Raw genomic sequence first — 16,046 nt, 5'->3', positions numbered from 1 at the left:
CTTCCTGGCTTTACTGTAAGATGTGCAATATTACTATTGCTGTCAATGGTTTTTCCCCTGAACCACAGGAAGTATTCTGCATTCGGAGGCCTGTGGTGGATATGCAGAATCACATCTGTCCCCTCGAGAGCATTGTTCGACTCAACTGCCACTTGTGCTGTGGTGGGCTGGCTCCAGTAGTTGAGGAGTGAGACTAGGAAATAAAAAAAAATGCGTAATTATTACTATCTATGTTTTGGGATGGAAAGATGGGGCCCTAAATCCTGAGCAGGTCTCTTCATGTCTCAGCCTTGGTGTGCCTGTGAGTTTGTTTCTCTCAGGCCAAGGTCAGAGACAAGGCATCTTTACTTCAGAACCTCTGAAGCTTTTATTAGTTTGGTTTCAAATACATTTCTCCAGCTGTTTCTCTTGCTTACCCCTTCACTGTGCTCTGACCTCTCCTGATACTCATACGCATTTTTGAAAGGAATCTTAGCTGACCATCTTATCGAAAGATTCTCTGACTTCTTTTTTTTACCTATCCCTACTCTTTTTTTTTTTCATGGCTGTTGTGGATACCTGACATAACATCTACATCCTTCCTTGTCCCTCTCTCCTACATAGAACATGGGCTCCATGAGAACAGGGCTTGTGTCATCTTCTACCTCCAGTGACTGCAACAGCCTGGAAATACATGGGGTTGAGTGAATGCGTGATCCCAGTGGCCTGTACATCCTGGAATCCATTGGCCCATTGCAAAGGTTTGTGATAAAAACAATGTCTAACACTTTTTAAAATTATTCTGGTGCTTCCTGATAAATAAGCACCTCAGCATGACAAACAACAGCAAATGCACAGCAAATGAGGGCTTTCTGCCTCTCACCATTTCCAGATTATGAGATTCTCCCCTAGCTGAGACCCCTTCCTCACCTTACTCTGCTCTTTTCTCATTTAGCTTCAGGTTCATTCAGAAGACTCCCACTTTTCCCAGAGCACTGGTGTCTTCAGCAGATCCCAGACAGTCTCTGTGTCAGATCCTTAGTCAACCCCAAGGAATTGTGTCCTACTTACCAACTAGCACAAGCCCTTGCCAGTGGACAAGTCCTCTGTGGGTAGAGATTGAAAGAGACCACATGGTATATACTGTCTCTTCTGTGGCTGCCTCTTTGAGAGAAGCTTGAGGTTGTGAAAGGCTAACAGGAACCTCTGACCTGATTGGTGCAATGTGCTGTGTGTCCTACCTGTGTACTGAGCTTTATTCTGTGGTATGTTTACTATCTGTGTCATGTGGGCTGGGGGCGGGGTCTGTGCACATTACCCTCCCTCTCCCAGCCCTCATGTTTCCCACCCTTGTACCTTGTAACCAGTACTACACCATTGTATTTTTGTTCCCTGAGAACTTCTAAGGCCTCTCAATACCACACATACACAAACACAGACTCCCAAATTGTATTATGAAAAGCAAAAGCCTGGGGTGTCTGGCTTTCAGGCATTTCCCACAGCTCCCTGTGAGGTATACAATAGCCTCCCCCACATACCTCTTTCTTTCACATTTGACTTTTCCCTTCAGAACAGGATTTCTAGAGCTAACTCTGAAAAAGCTATCAAAATTATGTCACCCATTCTGTTCAGTAGATCCTCTTTGAAACTTTGTCAACATCTCTTATTCCAGGAGAAATTGTGATTGCTTGATATGAAGTTAGAACCACTTCTCTTGCTCTCCTGTACAAAGGAACCATCTTCATATCCTGTTATACTACAGATTCTGAGGTGCAGTGGGTCAATGACTCTGAATCTGACAAGCTGGATGGAGAGGTTGATCCAACTGACCTGTAGGGTACACATGCAATAGCAATGCTGTTAGGGTTACATGTGTCCCTGAGAGTATGATACACTAAGGCCAACACTGACCACTGCTGAGACTTGGTCTTGGGACTGTCAACACCACTCAAAGAGTTGCAGATGTCCTACAAACCTGGTTTATTTCTGTTTGTGACACAGAAACCCAACTGGACACTGGGTCCTCTCCATGTTCTCTAATGCTCTGAGGTGTTTTTTTCCTCCAAGCAAGAAGATCTCAGATATAACTCTGGGTATGAATATGTGTCACACTTGTTGGTAATCAAAGAGGGGACTATTCTTTTTTCTCAAATTGTCACAGTCTGGCTTTTGCTTCCCAGGACAAATATCCAAAACAAGTAGTCTCAGAAGTACCTGCAGTTTTGTGGTGTAAAGTGGGACATGTCCTGCATGTCGCAGGAAGAAAGGAATGTAGGGAAAGTCAGTGCCTATGGGCCTTCTATTTTCTAGGAGACAACTTCATGTTCACCACCCCTACCCATGTCTGTTTCTTGGATTTGTGCTTGTGCTGCCTGGCTGCTGGGAAAACCTGTGATTTCTACTTGGATGGCTTAGTTGTTATCACCTCCAGTTTCATGATTGATAGCATCGTTGAGGTACAGAACAGCACAGAAATCCATGAGGGAGGAGGTGCTCCAAGGCCCTGTCAAACTATAAAAAAGTTCAAACCTATAGATCAATTTAATGAGTTTATCTGAGCCAGACTGACATAATATGTGTGGGAGTAAGGTCTCAAATCCTGTGAAGACAGTTTTGTAGCTTATCTTATACATTTTAATCAAACAGGTTGGCAAACAAACTTGCATAAAACCTCTTAGAAAGTGAGAGAAAACATAGCATGGAAATCTCTAGAATTGATTAACTGTGCAAATGGAGATATATGTATATGTTTTGTATGTTGTGGGTACAGGCTAATTCATATTTATGGAACACAGACAAGGTGTGCAAGGGATCAAATAACATAAAGAGCCTGTGGTCTCACACACTTGTCCCAGACTCTGTGATTTTGAAGGGCCCAGAAAAAAAAATCCCTCGGATGTGACAAAATTATGCTATCCAAGAAGAAAAGAAAAAGAAAAAAAAGATTTCAGTTCTCACTGAAGGTAAAGACTGACCTTTGCTAAGGAAAATGTAGGTCTGCTATGTAGCAACCTGCCATCACCTGCCCAGTTAGAAAGTTCAGATCAGATTATAATGTGATGAATGGCAGGCCTACCATGTGGCCCCCTGAGATAGTGAGGGATGCTACATAGCCTCCTTTTGGTAATGGTCTCTAGAAGTAGCAGGTGGGACAGAGCAGTCAAGATAGAAGGGAAAAGAAATGCTTATTGAAACAGGGGATAAAAATCAGCCCCTTCCACCTTCTTAGCCAAAGGCAGGTTCCTGTGTCTCTTTCATGTGTGTCTCAATGTTCGTCCCCAGAGGACAGAGGCAGACTTGCAGCCAATGTCAGGTGATGCACAGGTTGTTGACGAGTGTAGGGTGAGCCCTGTGAAAAGGCAGGCATTGTCCCGAATATTATATACCCAGTGGCAGGAGAACTGCCCTTCCAGGGGGATACAATGTTTCAGATAGAGCTCTGTGCTTTCAAGTGTTCAAAGGAAGGGCCTGGTGAAGACTCTTCTGGGGCTTTTGAATGAGGGTGCTGGTCTAGAAGGCTCATCCCTAAAATGCCCTGTGGGTCCACCATTACTACTTTGGGATGTTGCATATAAGTAATGCCTGTGTCCCTCTCTGCCCACAAGGCCCAGGAGCTGGAAAATCTCCAGGTAAATACTCAACCAGGGGCCCTGTGCATTCTGTTAAGGGATTAAAGGCTCTTGTAGAAACCTCAGCCCCTCTGTGATGGAAGCAGCCACAAATTCTGGGTTTTCATCTTCCTTTCGTCACAGGAAGTTTCCCTTGTTCCCCAGAGCATCATGACCAGACAGATGGCTGCAGAAACCACACACAGGATTTCCCCAGACCATGAACTCTGTGAAAGAAAAGTCACTCCTTATTCTTCTTAGTTCCAGGATAAGACTGAAACTGAAGCTCAGTTGTAGTACATCTAGCCATTAATTAATGTTATTGAGTACCTAATTTATTAAGAAACATTCCTCTGATGGCTAGTGATGCTGAGTATTCTTTCATATCTTTCTGGGACCCTCTGTATGTCCTCCTTGGAGAAGTGGCTGTTCAGATCCTTTGCCCACTTTTAGCTGGGTCACTTGTCCTCCTGGAGTGTAGTCCTGTGAGCTCTTTTTATATTCTGGAGAAAAAACAATATCCGAGATGTCATTGGCGAATATGTTTTCCCATACAGTTGGTTCCGTTTTCATTTTGCTAATGTTTTCTATAGCCATGCAGAAGCTTTTTATATTGGTAAGATACAATTTGTTTATTCTTTCCTTTGTGTCCCATACTCGAGGGGACATATCAGTGAATACATTGCTGTGTGGAGTTTATGAGATTTTGCTGTTTTTTTTTTTCTCCTCTATGACTCTTACGGTATGATATATATTGAAGTCTCTTATCCATCTTCAGTTTACTCAAAAAACTGTGGTACATTAAATCAATAGAATACTATGCAGGAGAAAGAGAGATTCCCTTCACAAGTAGCAGATGGAATGCTAAGTGAAACAAGCCAGTGTGCGAAAGACAAATACCATATGATCTCACCTATAAGGGGAACCTAATCAACAAAACAAACGGGCAACCAAAATATCACCAGAGACTTTGAAATAAAGAACAAACTGACAGTAACCAGAGGGAAGGGAACAGAGAGGTAATGTAGGAGTGGGACTGGGGAAGAAGTGAAATGGTCTTCAAGGAACATAAATAAAGGACCCCTGGACAAAGCCAAAGGGGACAGGATTGAGGGTGGGAGGAGGGGGCAGGTGGAGTGAGGGAAAGTGGTGGTGGCAAAATGGAGACAACTGTATTTGAACAATAAAAAAATGATAAGTAATAAATAAAATATTACCAAACCAGTTAAAACATTGACATTGGTTTTTCAACCTAAGTTTATCAAATGTGGACTTGTTATTACAGAAAATTTTAAAGATACTTTTGAATTTGTTAATAAAAGTGTTTTATTCTATGGTGTTCCCAGCTTCCCTGTACTTGGGAACCTAATTACTGGGAAGTAACTGAACACATGTGTTATGATCATAACCACGACCCTTGAGGTAAAAGTAGAAACCCTGTGACCTGGATTCATGTGTCAGATTAGGGTTTATGCTATCAGTACTTAGTGTTTAATCTGATATTTTGTTGTATTTTTACATGTCCCTAATTTTACTTAGCATTTGCTGAAGTTCTTGCTGCCTGAAAGACTCTACTTCCATTTCAATTGTTGAGACACTGGCACCAGGAAGTCTCCCAGAGGGGGGCCAGGTCAGTTTCATTATCATTCAAATACCCTTACATTTAACTTAAATAAGATCCAAAACTGCCTGCAGCAGAAATACTCCAGAGAGGTCCTGATGTGACTACAACAACAATGGGTTTATGAGGGCCTCTGCAGTGATGGTGACTTTGTGCTAATGCTGTATTTTCCTAGTCAATAAGAAATATTCCGTATGGGTGCCCAGGAGGCATTTTGATTCTTCATTGCTTGTTCATTTGTAGATTCTATAACTGTGTGATGAACACGCACTGGAAAACTACCAGGCACTATCTGAGGCGCTGGGGACAGAGTTGTGGATGAAAGAAACATACTGGACATGATTGCTGATGCCCAACTATTTTCTTGAAAACTTATGTTTAAAAGGCACTTCAGGATGTCTTAAGATGTCTAATCCCAGACAAATTTTTGATATCAATTTCCTCCTTCAGGATTTTTCCTAAGCTCTGTATTTTCACAGCTCTTCTGTTTTCTTACAGCACACATGGAATGCTTCAGGCAATTATTTGATTCTAGATGATCAGAGCAAATCCAGAAACTGACACTTTTTTCGTGCTGGGCCAACCATACTCACTGGTCGCATACATAATGCACTTGTCTTCACACTGAACTCCCTCATTGTAACCCAGCAGCTTCACAAATCCTAGCTAATGTGAAAGCTAAATAATAGTAGTACTGTCCTGCCCACCTTCTAAATATTTTTTGAATTGGCTAATCATCACAATAAGAGAGACAGATTGGCAGAAAGGAATACAGTTTTTAATCTATGGTCATACAGAATTCACATAAACCTAAAACTTCCAATTTATGTGAGCCAACATTGGATATAGAACACATTTTGGGCAAATAGAAACAAGGGTTAATGATGTCTTTTATTATTTCATAAATCACAGTGATTGCTTTACAGGTAGTTGAGAAGATTAAATCCAACAAGGCAAGAGGATTTTTCTGGGCAACTGAGAATTATTGAGACACAGGGGGTTTCCAGCCAACAGGTGCCTTCCTGAAGACCTTTCATTTACGATGGCACCCTCACTTCACCACAGGTGCTCCAGTGGCTCCTCCTGCAACAGGCAGGAGAGACCCTCACTCATATTACTCAGCTTCATGCTGAGCCTCCAAAATCAACCCTCCTGTATGGCACCTTGAGCTCCCCTTGTAAGTAAAATGCTTAACACCCTAACATGCACCAGGCTTCACAATTTCTCATCTAATTCTGAGCACACTCCACTCTTCCATGACTTCCCTCTGTGTTCACCTCTGCTCACACACAGTCCACCTGTGGAAAGGTCCCCAAGGATCTCAGCCAAATCCAGCAGAGGTCACAGAGATCAGGAAAGGAATAGAAACAGAGAAGAATTTAATTTTCAATTTGCTAACTCTGCTAGCAATATTTGAGGACAGGCATGTGGAATTGGTAAAAAGAACAAAAAACAACCCACATAAAATGAATACTATGATGTCTTTCTTGAGATGCAGGTCAACGAAGGCTTGAGAGAGGCTCATTCAGTACATGCCTGTAGGTGGCTGACATCACAGAGACCTGCATGTTCAGTAGAGAAGTTGAGGTTAATGGCAGAATATCTTCTCAAATCTCTGTGATCTTGTTTCTTGAAGATATACGTGGAATGAGTGCACTGTTGATAGTAAGGGCACTGTGGAAACGTGCCCTTTCATGCTGGCAAGTCCTCCTGGATTCTGAGGAAAGGTTGCTTAGATGCAACCTGGGTCTCCAGAAGAACCTGAAAAGTCAGCTCATCTCCTGCTGTGAACCTCAAGTCAGAAGAGAGGGAGACAATTACAAACCTTTTTAAAAAATATTAACGAGATAAGGAAAATATTGGAAGATTTGAAAATATGTTAAGTTTGACACTTTTATTAAGATATCCTGATCAGCTGGGATAGGGAGGTTATTTTAAAGAGAAACTTGCATGGAACCAGTTAAAAATAAAAATAAGACTTTATTAAAGACAAGGCAAGAGGGCAGTGAAAGAGACCTCAACAGTCCTGATACAAAGCCTGGAAGGTTTTACCAGAGAAGGAAGCATGGGAATGTGTGTTTGCTAATTGACTATAGACAAAGAAAAGCAAAACTTTACATAAAATCTTAACAGGAGCTCCTTTTACATTTTGACTGCAAAGTTCTTGAAGTAAGGGAGGTTTCTGCTCTTAACTCAGAGACTGTCACACCAGGAAGATTAAAAATCAAATTACTGGGCCAGGTGTTGGATACAGATATTCTTTGATTCTTAACACTGGTAAGAAGATTCCAAAACCACTTAGGTATGTTTCAAAAGACTAGATAAAAAATTGTGAATAACCAAATTGCAATTACATTTGTAGTGCAAAGGTCTTAAACAAGACAGATTTCAGAGGCCTACAGTTAGAAAGAAACTGTGTTAAGAATCTAGACTCTGAGGGAACATTAGGGCCTCTAAGTCATAACACAAAGGCCTTCTTCACAGTGGAAAGACCCAAAACTGAATCTCTTTCACCCAATAGCCAGTTTGCATCTCCATCATTGCCTGATATTTATAAACAGGTGCCAGTTCCAAGCTATGCAGGCAGGGGGACAAAATAGCTGAGAGTCCTTCAACAGAGCCTGGATTGCATCTCCCAGAATGCTGAATTTTTACATATCTCTGCACTCACCTTTAATTAATTAATTATTATTATTTTGGGGGAGGTTCACACATCATTCAAACAAACAAGGTATTCTATATCTTATGACATGGCTACTGTAATTTGCATTATTCTGATCATTTAGTGAAATGAAGAGGAATTAGAATTCACCACATAGTTCAATCTGAAGTAAGTTTTTCCGTAAAACATTACATGGGAGTTTTAATAGCTTCTTGATGTTAGGAAGCTTCATCCTCACACCTCACCTGCAGTAACCCTACTTTTGGGTGATGCCCTGTTCTCTAAGAAATACCTATATAAACACCAGGTCCAAATTAGCTTCACAAAGACTGAGGTTACTTTTAGTTCTATGGGCTTAAGGCTGAAGAGGGACGTTTGAAACAAAGCTTTGTTAGTGTAAGAAATGGTTTCACTTATATTCTAGTAATAAAAGGAACAGAGTCATGCTAAACTTTTGCACATAAACCCACTGCCATGTAAATAAGAAGACTCAAGAAGACATTAGAATTTATGGACAGAAATCTAACACAGAGAAAGAGACCAGTGTTACTACCCACATAGGTGTCTTCTAGCTTATTCTTGATGTCCACAATGGTGTCCTGGGGCCCTCCACATGACCCCTGGTAAAGGACAGAACTTGATTTTCTCAAGCTGGTTCCATGCTTCCAAAGGCCATCACATGACAACTGCCCCTCCCCTGAGGGTCTAAGTGACTCCTGCACTGTAGAGATGGTGCATCTGAGACCAACTAAGGGTGGGATCTGCTGTAACATGTAAACTTAAGACAACAAAAATGAAAATGTCAGCTTTTATCATTGAGCATTTCTTGGCTCAATGCAAGTCTAAAAATTTTTCCACTTTTACAACTAATTTAGATTAAAAGTGCAAAATATTTATTCCCAGGTTAATAACAGGTGAGGAAAGAAGTATCATTTTTATTTAACACCAAGTATGAGGGGCTCACTTTCAAGAAACTCTTGGGTTGGTGGCATTACACTCATAATTCCCACATTCTTTCCCCTGACAAGGTCTCTATGAAGGTTCTGTAGGCACAGGACAGTTTCATGCTCTTAAAGAGCCTCAGGCTCTCACTGTTAAAAACCCTGAGTGGAGCTCACAACTGTGTAGCAGTCAGCAGCACAGTGTCCTTAGGCTCTGTGACAGCAGGATTGTAGGCTAGAATGTTGGCACCCTCATAGGCTTTGTGGAGAAACAGGGTGTGACAGAGAGTGGGCTTGGACCTGGGGCCACCATGCAACTTCTGACATCTCAGCCACTCACAGTCCACAGTTAAGTTTATGAAGGTCACCTAATGATGGTGCTTACATCTGCAGAAAAGTGAATGACTTTATCGAGGTGAAAACATGTAAAGAGTGGGTTGGACCTTACCTCTGACCACAGTATTTGCACATTATATGATATCGTAAACAGAAAGCCTTAAGGATCCTTCAACAGTAATCTAGATGAAATAAAAGATTTCAGCAAAGTAGCAGAACACAAAATTAACATTCTGAAATTGGTAATGACTCTATGAACAATAATAAACTATCAGTACAGACACTATAAAACACCCCATTTACTATTGTAACAACAGGTACAACACCAGGAAAAATCTAAGGTACCTAGAAAAAATGAACCAAGGAGGTAAAGACCTGTACTGTGAAAACTGAGGAACATTGAGAAAGAAAGGGACATTACATCAGGAAATATATGAATACCTGCAAGAATATACCATGTTCATGTAATGGGAGAATTAACATGATGTAAGTGTTCAGGCTACCTAGAGAAATCTGGTATAGGTTCAATGCAGTTCTTGTTAGAACAACAATGACATCTTTCACACCTGTAGACCATATGTTCTAAAAAGGTATATCGAACCAAAAGTGAAAGAACCCAAATGGCTTTAGAAAGCCTGCGGAAAAGAGAACAAAGTTGGACAAATTAAATACCTGAAATGAAACTATACTAAAAGGCCATTTTAATCAAAACAAAAATGCACTGTCATAGGAGAGGACAGACAAATTGATGGAACAGAAGACAGAGCCCAGAAATTAACCCACACCTATGTGAAAGACTAATATTTAATAAAGGAGACAAAAACATACAATGGAGTTAAGAAAAAACCTTTTAAAAAATGGAATAATATTGGGAAAACTGAACAGCTACATGCAACCAACTGCGTCCCCAATTTATACCACAGAAAATAAAGTCAAAATGGATAAAAAACTTTAATGCAAGTTGCAAAACCATAAAAATTCCAGAAGAAAACATAGGCAGTACAATGTCAGATATCTCTGTAGCAATGCTTTCTCTGATATGGCTCATAGGGCAAGGAAAAGAAAGAAAAAATCAACAGATGAAAGTACATCAAATAAAAACCCTCGTGCTAAGCAAAAAAAAAAAAAAATCAACAAAATGAAAAGAGAACCTACTGTATGAATAAACATAGTTGGTAGTGATATATTGCATAAGGGCTCAAATTTGAAACTACATAAAGAACTTATTCACCTCAACACCAGGAAGATAAACAATGAATTTAAAAATCGACAAAGTGCTGACAAGACACTTCTCCAAAGTGGACATACTGATGGCTGATAGACATATAAACGAAGGCTCAGTGTGAGTATGCAGATGCATGTGACTACTGTTGGAAACATCTGGGGTTTCCTACAAAAAAAATAAAAATAAAAATGAACTGTCTTTTTGACCACTTCAAAAAATAAAAATGAACTGTCTTTTGACCAGAAACCACACTTCTGAGAATACCTAATTTTTGGATACAAGTTTGAAAATTTGTAGAATAAACTCATGTTATTGTATGTGCAATGAGAGAGTCAGAAAAAAACAAATAGCATATGATCTCATTTATTTGTGAAAGCTAATGAACAAAATAGAAACAAAGGCACAAGTACAAGGAAAACACTGACAGCTGTCAGAAGGGAAGGGAGGAGGAACTGAAGAAAAGAAGGTGATAGCATTAACCTAAGAGTATGTATACATAACCCATACACCCAGACAACAGTGCAGTGATGGCCACAGGAAAGAGGTGGGGACTGTGTAGAGGAGGGACCAAAAGGAAAAAATGAAGGCACCAGTAATGGAGTTGACAATAAAACAAGTAAACAAATAAAATAAAAACAATATCATTTTCAGGTGAGGTGTTGCCAATGAGCAGCAATGATGTCTCCACTACTGTGTTCTAATTACAAATTGAGTAAAATATCTGAAAATTCCAGATTGTCCTGAAATGCTTAAGTGACAAAATCATATTGGAAATAAATAGTGTTTATGGAGACACAACATTATAAATGGACTTAACTGCAAAAATATTGCCTGCAAAAATGATCACAAGGAAAAATTACATTCATGTGTGTTTTACCCCAATACAAATAAAGATAAAAAAGAATGACTCTAATTTCAATGAACTTGACACAACTTAACAGAGAGTGGCAGATAGAGGATAAGTTGGCATTTGGTGTGGGATATGCATTACTGGGAGTTTGAGAAGACAAACTCTAATTTGCAATCCCTCAATTTAGTGTAATTGAAAAAAACTGAAGTAAGTAAAAAATAAAAAAGAACATCAATTCAGAAAATTTTCACTTTAAGTTTAAGAAGGTAGATTGTGGCCAAGACTGCACAGACAGGTGCTTCTGAATGCTGGCAATGAGCTGGTTTTTGATTTGGTGCTTAGTTGTTAGTTTGACTCTGTTTTGGTAATTCATGGGTATGCGGTATCAACTTTTTCATTCTTTATAAGTGAATGAGCTTAGAAATTGATGCTCTTGGTTTTGTTTCATAATCATTTTGGCTTTGAATATAATTGCTTTGTATTTAATGTAAACAACATTTTCACAAAAATATAATGACTCCCTTTCAATATATAAAAATTGCCCTTAAGAAAGCCATTTATTAAAATAATATTATGTTTTTTTCAAATAAGAATATAATAATGTTTATTTAAATTTTCCATACTCATTTTTTTCAAAATAATGACCTTGTGATTAAAGAGCATGAATTGACCACAGCATCTTATTAATTGTAAAGACATTGCCCTTTGAAAAATGTAACATGCTCTTAAAACTGTAATGGCCTTTCAAAATATCTAGATCATGTCTTGTAGACAGCCAAAGATCATGTCTTTAATAAATGTGCCCTTTTTAGAGGAAGTGTAAAAGTCTAGCAAAGATGTCAGAGTGGAAAAAGACTACTCCTGTAAACTAGGATGTGTCTCAAAGTCTCAATATTCAGTAAAAAGTAGAAACACTGATCCATGGGTCTCATCCCTGTAGCATTTGTAGGCAGGTACAGAGGACAACAGAGGTGCTCAGCGGGTTCTTGTGCCTTGTTATAGGACAAGTCCACTGTGAGCCCTTTATCTCTGAAACACAGAGGGAGAAGAATGCAGATTTCTCAGTGCCATTCCAGAGACTGAATAGAGTCATAACAACCCAGGAGGACAGACCTTTAAAAGCATACCAGTATTCCTTCTTCAGACAACTTCTCCCAGTAATGTGTGTCTTTAGTACCTTGTGAAAAAAAATAATTTCTTATTGTAATTGAATTTGTTTTCAGGTTATTCACTGTGTCAATCATGCAACATTTTAAGTTTGGTGTCTTTTGTTACGTCCCCAATGATATCAGGAAGGGTACCCTTCCTTACATGATTTCTAGAGTTTAACAGGACTGGAATCATTCACATTTTACAGGCACTAAAACTGAAGAGATTTTACTTATGTTACCATGTGTGAATATTAACAGGTGAGTCAAATGCTTTTTTAAATTATTAGCTCACAATCTGCCTAGAATTATAAAGGATTTAAGGATTTAGGTTGGTTGGTACAGGAAAGTTAGCAGTTAACAGCAACCACAGTAACTACAGTAATGAGAAGGTAAGTTTTCTCCATTATGGTGCAGTCAGGGTTTTGGAAATGAATCCAGTACCCTGACATTTTAAGATGTGATATGGTAGAGGCTAAAAGAAACCCTCAGTTAAGGTAAAGGTTGACCTTTGTTAAGACAGATACTGGCCTAGGACATGACTCTGCAGCATGACTTGCTTTTGGTAAAAAGTTTTAATTTCGAACCCTCCTATTTGGTTACCTTAGGTTTCTGAGTTGGACATGCCACCTTTCAGGCCTCCCTTGAGATTGTCAGGTTTAGTATGCATCCACTTTTGTGTCCACATTGCCCCTTTCTATAATAAATCAACCTAAAGGATGCATTGGTGAGCCATCTTATATTTGGAATATATTGTCTCACAGTGCTAGGAAGGAATATTTACAAAGTCTAAGCATCAGTGTTTGTCCTGCTGAACCATAAATTGTTAGTGATGCAGGAAGAACTTAACCTTGGATGGAAGTCAAAGCCAAATGTTCTCAAAAGTAAAAAATAAGTAAATGGGACAGAGTTGGTCCCACAGGCCTTGATTTGAAAAATACTCTGGATCACTTCTAACCTATAAACTATTATGATCTAAGTTTTCCTATCTCACATCTCTATTTTGCATTTTTCTTACATTTACAGATACTTTGAGGCCACACTATACACCAATGCAGTTTTAATCATCAGTCTGTGTAATGGGTTCTTATTCACTATGGCCCAACTGTTATTCATTATTAATCAGATTTCTGCTAGTGGTACACTTGAAATATGCAACCTTAAGACTTATTTGGGGACCATGCTGTAAGAACACAATGTTGTAAAGTACAATTACCATCTAAAAGTTCCACAGGTGAGGAGGGCACTAAGTGTTTTATCAATACATTTCCTCTTCTTCAGAAGCAGGTAGGAAGTGTCCTGTTTTGTACACACTTCACCTTTCCTTTAAATTATATAGTTAGTAGTCCTTGTTGAGTTTTGGGATAAGGACATTCACATAATTAGATTCTAGCATTTATTCATAAAATACCTTTCTCAACATTTTTCCCGGTAACCTTCTACAACCTCCCTTGATCATAGCTTGTCTCTTTTTACACATTCAGAAAGCACCAACTTATAAGGATAAACTACACTCTTTTAATCTCTCTTAAAACACACACATCCCTCTTCTTCCTTTTGCAGTTTCATTTCTTCAAAACTTCAAAAATTACCAGAAAGGGAACCTGACTCAGGGCAGGTTTGTGGAAGGGTGGACAGTAGTGCATGGATTCTTGACTCTGTGCAGGAAGAATTTCCTAAAGTAAGCCCAGGTGATTTTGAGCATCCATGTATTTAAGCTGGGGAGAGTGAACCAAGGGTGGGCCTAGAATAAAAAGGGTAGCAGAAGAGAGAGTAGGTGGGGCTGCTGTGGTTCTCTTACAACTTTAAGGAACAGATGTGACAGTTGGAGGGGTTGTTGTCTGCTTATTGCAGAATCACACAAAAGGGGCTCTGAGGAAAGTTTTAGGGGGTTTTCTGAAACAATTTAGCACAGCTCATTGTTCCCATGGTTGCAAGTCTTGTGGGGACCCCTCAGAAATTAGAAGAAAACAATTTTCCAAACAAAAAAGATTTCAGTATGTATAAGTAAGGAAGGCTGCATACTAGTTTCTTTGTCTTGAGGAGGTTCATTGCTTTCAAAAGGTAAAAGTTTTACATAAGTTCTGGCAGGATCTCAAAAAATATTCATCAGCTTTTTCAGGTGTGCCATTTCAGGGTCGTGGTCTCCACTTATTGGTTAGTATCAGACCAGAAGATATAAATTACAAGACAAAATACATGCAGAGGAAGGGCCACCCATATGTCAAGTGGACCTGAAGTCGGAATTGTGTTTAGACTCCATGTCATAATTGGACAAATAGAACATCTGCCACACACTTTATGAGCTATAACAAGTGATTTCCAGGACTATTATTTACTGCATTAAATTGCATTTTTAGTGAGATTTTATTTATTTTATTTTTAGACTGAGGGGAAGCGAGGGAGAAAGAGAGGGAGACAAACATTAATGTGTGATTTTTCTCTCCTACACCCCCTACTGTAGACCTGGCCTGCATCCCAGGCATGTGCCCTGACTAGGGAATCAAACTACTAACCTTTACGTTCACAGGCCCAAGCTCAGGCCACTGAGCCACACTAGCCAGAGCTAAAATCACAATTTCAAACAGCAAATGTGTTAGCTTATGTATATGTTAAAATATTCGTAATTGAGTCCACCACATAAATAAGATTGGTTTCTGTTTGACATCATGTATGTTTCTGTGATTCAAAGTTCCCCCACTCTTTTGTTTTCCTACCCCCTTTTCCTTTTCTGCGGTGGTCCACTAGAACTGTAAAAGACAGCCTTTAACTGATTTAACAGGAAGCAACAAGCATTCTCTGTGTGAACTAATTTGGCTATTTAACACTACCCACCTAGCTGCAACATTAACTGAATGAATTCCTTTTGCATTCATGGTAGCAGATTCAGAAGTCTCCAAATTCTCATAATTGCCAATTGTTTCAATATCTGTATAACATCTAATAATTCTGCAATCTATTTTCTGTCTTTAGTGCACTTCTCTGAAAAAGTTCAGAAGGATTACTGTTTCCACAACATCTATAGTTGTGAGCTGCACCAAAGGCATAGTTAGTATTAGTGCAAATATGGGAAATTTGATTTTTTGAATATTCACAAGCCCAAGTTAGAACAATTAATCCATATTGTTGGGAGTTTGTTACTCAGGTAAATAAAAACCTCATTTGTGTCCATCAAACAAGTTATTGACTATCAAATTTGGTAATATTACTGGTCATTTTTCATGGATTCATATGTAAACCACATTAAGTCAGCATCAGCAAGGAGTTTCCTTTGAACCATCCCTGGAAACAAAGAGATGGTCAGTGGGGAAAATACAGTCATGGATGTCTTTATTCTGCAAGGAAGGCAGCAAGCTTGCTGTGATAAGACTGTTACATCAAGTTTAAAAGAGTAGGTGCAGAAACTTACAGAAATGTTGAGTATGATGGGAATTCCATGGAGATTCAAAAGAATGAAAACAAAACCAAAAAAAATGGAGAGCCCATCAATCTCTTTTCTGTTTGTTTGCACAAGATGTCTACAACACAGATGATGTCATGCAGGGAGGGAGCCCTTTGGCTTCTGAGTCTCATTGCTGATGATAATATCATATTAGGTCTATGATAAACTATGTTTTCAGTTAGAACTTCCAAAATATTTTGATATAAAAAGTTAGAGAGTTTATACTTAAATGTA

This window comes from Phyllostomus hastatus, unplaced genomic scaffold (assembly GCF_019186645.2).
Source record: "Phyllostomus hastatus isolate PE091 unplaced genomic scaffold, TTU_PhHast_1.1 phas_contig_236, whole genome shotgun sequence".
In the NCBI taxonomy this organism is placed as follows: domain Eukaryota; kingdom Metazoa; phylum Chordata; class Mammalia; order Chiroptera; family Phyllostomidae; genus Phyllostomus; species Phyllostomus hastatus.
The sequence above is the reverse complement of the archived record's forward strand: the minus strand, read 5'-3'. Positions refer to the sequence as shown.